We start from the raw sequence: 8,103 nt of genomic DNA on the forward strand, positions 1-8,103 counted from the left end.
CACACACACACACACACACACACACACACACACACACACACACACACCCCTCTTCTCTATTTCTTTCCCTCCTTCCTTTGGTTTGACCAGCACAGACTATAGTGGAATTGGCTACTTTACATGAAAGAAGATTCAAATACGACTCCAAGTTTTCTGGTCTATCACAGATGATTGATTATTATTGGTAGAGAAACCACAGACAAGAATTGCGTTGTGGGAAAGGGGACCCACCGTATTTGAGGGAGTGGGTGTGGTTGGATAATGGGATTGTAGGGTGATATCACTAGAACTGGAAGGGGCCTCAGAGGTCAGGGATTCCAGCTCCCTTGATTTACAGATCAAGAGAATGAGGCTCAACAAGGTTAAGTGACTTATTCAGAGTCACATAGGTTGTAAGCGTTAGAATCTGAATCCAGATCTTCCTGACTCCAAGTCAAGTCCCCTATTCACTTCCTCATGCAGTATCTCAAAGTAAGGAACTAATGAATTGGAGTTTGACCAGATTAATTTTGAGGTGACATGACTTGCCCAAGGTCATATAAGTAGGGAGCATCAGGGGTGGGGCTTGAACCCAGGTCTTCTGACCCAGACTTCTCAGTCTAGCCAAAATGTTTTAAGACAGACATGTGAGTATTTCCTTTGTGGACATCTCAAGGGCAGCTGATAAAGTAGGAGGAGGGTGAGAGAACTAGGGATATGGATTTGGGAACCATCAGTGTTGAAGTGATAGATGATGCCATAATAGTCTCCTTTTTCATTTTAGTTTTCAAAAATAATTTAATTAAAATGGTTTCCAAGACATTTCAAATAATGAATCCACTAATGGCTTCCAAACTTTGATGGTCTCATGGACACATAAATAATTTTAATGAGGTAGCATTACTATTTATGGAACCTCTCCAAAGAAGTGAAATTGCCTTTGCTCTCCCTAGAACAGATCTTTCCTGACTTTATTGTGTTATTCCCTCTACCTGGAATGCTCTCCTCCCTCATCTGCACCCGTTAAAGAGTCCTCCCTACCCTTCAAGGCTAAGCTGCCTTTGTTAAATTTTCTCTGATCTTCCCAGGTGAAAATAACAACAACTTCTCTACTGGATTATACATTCTGAAGGGTATTGATTGCTTCTTGCTTATCTTTATCTCTGCCTAGTACAATACCTGGCACATAGGTATTAATAAATATAAGTGAAAAAACAAAACAAACTTTCCAGAAGACATAATGGAGTTTCTGTATTGAAGGATGGCAAGGAGCCCACATCACACCTACTGTTCATGCAACCATACACACAAACATTGTCCAGATAAAAAGTCATCACTCTTGGGTATACTCTTCTGAGTTTTTGGCTTTATAGTTTTCTGTTTTTCTTATTCTCTTTTGACATATTTGAACTAGATATCATAGAGAAGGGAAAGTGTTAGCCAGATGTTAGGGGAAAAGGAGAATCTTTCCCCAACTCACCTAGCCAAAAGAGCATGCCAAGGAAGATATTAAATGAAACCGAGGAAGATATTAAATGAAGGGTGGAGAGAGGGAAAGAGTTTGACTGTTGGGAGACATTCAGGCACATGGGTCAAAGCAGAAGGATTGTAATATCGCCATTCCTTCAGCTTTCCCTTGATGGATTTGGTTTCCAGATCTGTGGAGCTGAATTTATTTGGGTAATTGCAAAAGAATTTTGTAGGTTGTTTCTATCACTTGCATTGTGTATGTATATTTATATGTAAGAAATGCGTATGATTAATAAGAAGAGGTGAAAGTAAAAATCAAGAAATTTTCCATGCTAAATTTTACTGGCTCCATGGAAGTCTATTGTTGTAGTAAGGTGGCAGGGACAAAGTCAAGGTCATCAACGAAAATCCATATTCAAAGTTTATTCTGCTTTGAAAATTTGTAGATTTGAATGGAAGGAATTATTGGGCATCTGACCTCTCTTAGAGAGACTCTTGAAAATTGGATCTATGAGGAATTAGTACCAGTGGAACAACTCTGGGTTGAGTTAGATGGGAAACCGATGCTTTAGAGGAAAGAGACCACAAGAAAATGCCATATTTCCACACAGGGAAACTTGGGGTCAGGAGGGTCAACAATGCACACCCTTCAGAGGGCACATCAGCTTCTCGGGCCACCACTCACTTGGCTCAAGGAATGCCTGTTACGGGAAGGTGTTATCTTCTGATAAGTTCATCTAGTACTTCTGTGGATTGCCCAATGCAAGAGTTTGTGAAACATCAGGTTTGGCTGCTATGGAAATGATTCCCTGCTGCTCCCTGAAAACAGAGCACTTGGGTTTCGGGTTTTGCTTTATCTGATGGGACCTATTTCTTTGCATTTCTAGCACTCATTTGATTTTTTGTTCCTTCGCCTCTTCTTACCCCACCCTACCCATCACATTAGTTCTCTTCCAGCTTGGTAAGTCCCTGTGGGATACATGCGAGCAATGTTCTACATCAGCCTGCCTCATTATGGTGAATCATATTAAGGAAGGCATCCTGGTTCAGTAGAAAATACTGGCTGTGAAGTCAGGATGCAGGTTCAAATCTTGCCTCAGATGGGTACTGTCCCTTACTGCTGTAGCTAAGTCCCAGTCTCATTGGCCTCAGATTCCTCCTCCATAAAATAAGAAGGTTGGCCTTAGATGGCTTCTTTTTTTTAAATAATATTTTATTTTTTCCTCAATTACATTTTATATTTAAATTTACATTAAATTTAATTAATTTTAACTAAATTACGTTGATAAATTGTAATCTACAATTACATTTTAACATTTAAAAATTTTTTTGAGTTCCAAATTTTATCCTTCCCTCTTTCCCTTCCTTCCTCACCAAGACAGCAAGAAATCTGATACAGGTTATACATGTGCAATCATGTAAAACATATTTCCACATTAGTCATTTTGTGGAAGAAAATTTGAACCGTAAAAAAATGCAAGAAGGAAATAAAGTGACATAGTATGCTTTGGTCTATATTCAGACACCATCATTTCTTTCTCTGGAAGCAGATAGTATTTTTCATCATGAATTCTTTGGGACTGTTTTGGATCATTGTATTGTTGAGAATAGCTAAGTCACTTACCATTGTTCCTTGTACAATACTGTCATTTTTGTGTGTAATGTTCTCCTGGTTCTGCTTACTTCATTCTGTATTGGTTCATGTAAGTCTTCCAAGGTTTTTCTGAAATCATCCTGCTCGTTATTTCTTATAAAACAATACTATTCCATTCCATCACTACTTAGATGGCTTCTAAGGGCCTTCCAACACTAAATTTATGACTATTTACTCTTTTGGTGAAAGTCAAGATTGCAGCAAAATTTCTTGCTCTTTTAGATGTATATTTCTGAATGAACCGATTTCTTTAGCCTGACTTGAAAAATCAAAGAGCAACCCAGAAAGTAATTTTTCATACTGATCATAGAAATATGCAAAAGTAGAATTCTATGACTATTAGAGGGCAGCTAAGTGGTGCCATAGAGCACAGAGTGTCCGGACTGAAGTCAGGAACACTCGTATCTTCCTGAGTTCAAATCTGGTCTCAGACACTACCTACGTGACCCTGGATAAGTCACTTAATCCTGTTTACCTCAGTTTCTCATCTATAAAAATGAACTGGAGAAGGAAGGAAATGACAAACCACTCCAGTATCTTTGCCGAGAAAGTCCCAAATAGGGTCATGAAGAGTCAGACGTGACTAAAGTGACTGAGCAGTGGCAATGACTATTAGAAAGACCCCTCATTTTACACATATGGAGACCCTCCCCTTCCCCCAAACCAAGGCGAGAGGACCTTAAATGACTCTATTCAAGATCATGCAAAGAGTAAGTCATTGTTAATTAGAATTGGAGTAACCTCAGTAGGAGGTTACTTTCTTTTACAGATGAGGAAAATGAAACTCAAAAAGAAGCCATCAACCTACTCAAAGTCACAGACAACAGAGGATTCTAGATATCTGGTCTCCTGTCTCTTAGGTCCTTGCGTGAGACTCAAATAAGATAATGGATGGAAAGCATTTTGCAAACTTTAAAGAGCTATATAAATACCAGTTATTATTATTTTTATTTTTTTTCAGTATTGTTATTAGGCCAGACCTCCAGTCTGGTGATGACTTCCTTGCCCGAGCCTTCCACTACACTCTTGCTGAACTCAAGTAATGTTTACGGAGCCATATGGTGGTGTGCTGGTATATATTAACCGACTAGGCTCTCCATGAAAAAAAAAATGAATGCACACACCTTCAAGTTTAATCTGCATTACTAGCACTTTCTTAAGTCTAAACAATCAGCAAAACAACCAATCACGCCCTGATTTGTAACTTGCTGATCTCGAAGGTGTACTTACATGTGAATGCTTACGGGGTGAACACGCCTGTTTAGCTCTTTCCAGTATAGTACTTTGCCTTCCTTGGTAATATTTGAATTATAAAATTGTAACAGTGAGAAAAAAATCAAGAATTTAAATTAGAATCTGTATATGTAATACCAAATAACATTATAATCAAATGGATCTATGATCTTATCCATTTGACTGCTCTCTCCCTTTCAGTAATGTAGATTGCAACTCAGTCCAGGTCTCTCCTGTTGAACTCAGATTTAGTACTTGTTAGTAGATGTCTACCCTTAAGGCTGTTTCAGTTGTGTCCAACTCTTCACAACCCCATTTAGGATTTTCTTGGGTAAGATACTGGAGTGGTTTGCCATTTCCTTCTCCAGCTCATTTTACAGATGGGGAAACTGAGGCAAACAAAGTTAAGTGCCTTGCCCAGGGTCACACAGATAGTAAGTGTCTGAGGCTTCATTGGAACTCAGATCTTCCTAACTCCAGGCTGGATGGTCTATACACTGGGCCACCTATCTGCCCCAAACACTTAAGGGTAGGAGGAGAAAGAAAAATCATTATTTTCTTGGGAAAGCCCAAGAAGGAACTGTCAATCAAGAGTGCCAGAAGACATCAGGATCCTGGAAGGCAAGGGAAGAGGAGTCAGGGTACAGCAGTCAGAAAACATCAGGGAAGAGACTATTCAGGGGGAGTGGGTGGTCATTGGTATACAATGCTGCAGTAAAAGTCAAGGAAGATGAGGACTGAGAAGAGGTCAGTGGATTTTGCAGTTAAGAGCAAGGAAGAGGATCAGTAGAGTGATAGGGAGGGAAAGTAGCTTGTAGGAGGCTCATGAGTGAATTGACAAGGAAGTGCTGGGAGCAAGTAGACTATACATCATAGAAGTTTATCAGAAAGGGAAGATAAGGACGAGGTGGGATGGGTGGTGCTGGTGCTAGGGTCAAGGGGCAGTTTTAAGATGAGAGACCCGAATTTGATAAATGCTGAATAACTAAGAGGCTGATATATAATACACAATTAAAGCAAGACTGGATATTTTTTAAATGACTACCACACATTTACTTAAAGCATGCTATACCAGTCACAAATGTTCAAAATTCAGAATTCAAATCAGTGAATTGTGGAAGGCACTGTTCACATAGACCTTTTGAGCTGTTAGAGCTAAGGGTATCATTTAGGTCAGGAATTCTTAACCTGAGGTCCACTGACTGCCAAGGGGTACTGGATGAATTTTAAAGGTTGATGAACTTGCGTGGGGAAAATGACATCTTTATTTCAATAAAAATTATTTCCTTTGTCAACTCTTTTATGCATTTAACATCATTAGTCAGAGAAGGGGTCCGGAGACTTCATCAGACAGCCAAAGGGGTCTGGGATACAAATATGGTTAGAAGCTTTTGATTATCAATCCCCTCACTTTACAGATGAGGAAACTGAGTCCCAGTAAAGTGATAGGACTTGCTTAAAGTCATATAGTGAGTCCGTTTTGAGTTGGGACTACAACCCAGGTCAGCAGAAACACTGTACCATATATCATCATTAAGTTTCCAGATGAAGCTATTTCCTGAACTTTATAATTGTAATATTGTATATAAACACGTACGTATATGTATATAGGGGTATGTATACATCCAGATCTATATTTCAAGTTCTTTAGATCTTGTCCTATTAGGCATATAGTAAAAATTAACTCATTAATTGAAGGTACAAGAGCTAATATGAATGAGTGAAAAGTCCGTGTTTAACTTTTTTAAATGTAATTTTATGACTTTCAAGTATAGAACTGATAGTAATTGCTTAAAGAAAAAAGTCCCCCAGTAGTAGAATGTCCTTGGAATTGGTTTGTTCTATTGAGTAGGTCAAACATCTTTCTCCATCTTTAGCTTGTCTGCAGTATGGCTTTGCTTGGCAAACTGACCCTTTACAGAAAGCTTAAAGTTAAACTTTGCTCCAGCCCTCAGTGGAATTCCTTTTCAGAATTTATAGAGCTTAGAGCAGTAAGCTTTCTCTCTATTTAGTTTAAATAGGGTGAAGCAGTTTGGTATAGTGGATTGTGCTCTTTCCTTGGAATCAGGAACACCTGCTTTCAGATTCTGCCTCTGATACATACAAACTGTGTGACCTTGAGCAAATAATTTAATTTTCCAGTTCTCTAAGAAGACTTTTAAAGACTATCTGCATGGATGAAGGGAGTCTCCACACAGGAATTTCCCTACATCAATGAAATGGCAGGTCAGAACCAAAATAAAGCACTTTCTATTACTGATAAGTTTTAGAAAGGAAAATGAAATTCACTAACTAAAAATCTCATTTCTCTAGAAAATTCATTATTGGAAATCTTATATTACTAATTAAATATATTTTTCTTGTCTGTCTCACCCACTGTTCAAAAGAAATGACTTTGATAATAGATTCCCTTAGGCTGCATCTATATTCAATCCTTTGGGATTCCCAAGAACAAGGGTAAGATCTACTCTGGATATTTAGCAGGACACCTTTCTAATCTCAAGACAGGTTTTCCTTGCCACCTTGCAGTCTCAGACTGTGTCCCCTTTGTGGTCAGCCTGTATCAGATCAGAAAATTCAGAGTCATTTGACTATTAAAGCAAAAGTAATTGGAGATCTGCTGCAAACCAATCATACAAAGGTAGTGTTGCCTCATTCACATTCTTTCCCGTCATTATCTGGACTGAATTATTGAGAGTCACAAAAGAATTCCACAATCCCTTGCCCTCCCCCACAGCAAATTGCCCTGAATTTCCTTCCCTTCTGAGTAAGGGAAAATAATGCTCAATCCATAGGATCCAAGTGGCACTTCAGGTGTGAAATCACACAAAGCTTTCGGTAAACCAAGAAAATAATAATAATGATAAAAAGTTACCTCCTATTCTGAATCTCCTCCACGTCTCCCTTTGCAAATAAATAGAGACCAATCACATTGCACAGTGTCTCCAATCTTCTTTTGCAACGTGGTTCTGCCTTTGGTGACACTCTTTCTAAGAAGCTGGTTTTTGCTGCTTCTGCCAGTGGCTCTGCTGCCCTGCCCCCAGCGGGTGTGTGACACAATGCCACTTGCAAATGAAGAGGGATGGCCCAATCAGAAGGTGCAGAAAAACTCTGCAGGGAGCCTGAGGGTGAACGAATAAATAAAGAGAACCTACAGGCTTCCAAACCTTAAAGTGGTGAGGCTGAGCAGGGGGAAAAAATGTGACTGCCAGAGAAACCCATAAGCCAACCTATCCTGAATGGGGCCGCTGAGTCTCTTCTCTGTCCTGGGATAGCAGCAGCTTACAGTCAGCTGCATTTTTTCCCTCCATCTGTCCCTAGCACCAGTTTTCTCCTGGCTAAAATGCTAGGGCTTGGAGCCATACCTATTTAGCAAATCAAAAGACAAACAGTCTCTACATTACCCCGTGACCTGAAACTCCTTTGGTCTCCCTGGATGCCCAGTTTCTAGTTGCCAGAACAACGACCTGGAGAGGGTCAGAGAGAGAGGGGCAAGGACACAGCCCTGAGCAGAATCCAGCTCTCCTGGACATTGATTATTAAAGAGCCAAGCCCCGTGCCTTCCTGTCTTCTTCCTTCCAAACTCTAGGCAAAGTGTTGGCCGCTCCTGGGGCTGGCACATGGCTTCCTTATCACCTAGGGCTGCCTGATGAGTTGATCAGTCATAAACCTCCTTAGAAGAGAGGAAGGAGGGGAGAAAAGGATGAAGACCAGAAGGGTGAAGAGGAGGAGGGAAAAAGATCAGGATACAAGAGAAAGGGGAAGAG

At 39.9% G+C, this 8,103-nt stretch overlaps 1 protein-coding gene across 3 annotated transcripts in view; it reads right to left on the minus strand.

Moving 5' to 3' along the window:
* The window catches only part of BBOX1 (gamma-butyrobetaine hydroxylase 1), a 77,559-nt gene extending 70,204 nt beyond the window's left edge, over nucleotides 1-7,355 (minus strand). For all 3 annotated transcript variants that reach the window (XM_027852621.1, XM_027852620.1, XM_027852622.1), the window contains exon 1: nucleotides 7,212-7,355. The gene's annotated coding sequence lies outside the window, so the exon portion shown is untranslated. The remainder of the gene's footprint in view (nucleotides 1-7,211) is intronic.
* Between the last annotated feature and the right edge of the window lie 748 nt (nucleotides 7,356-8,103).

Source organism: Vombatus ursinus, unplaced genomic scaffold (genome assembly GCF_900497805.2).
Source record: "Vombatus ursinus unplaced genomic scaffold, bare-nosed wombat genome assembly UNPS02009770.1, whole genome shotgun sequence".
In the NCBI taxonomy this organism is placed as follows: Eukaryota; Metazoa; Chordata; class Mammalia; order Diprotodontia; family Vombatidae; genus Vombatus; species Vombatus ursinus.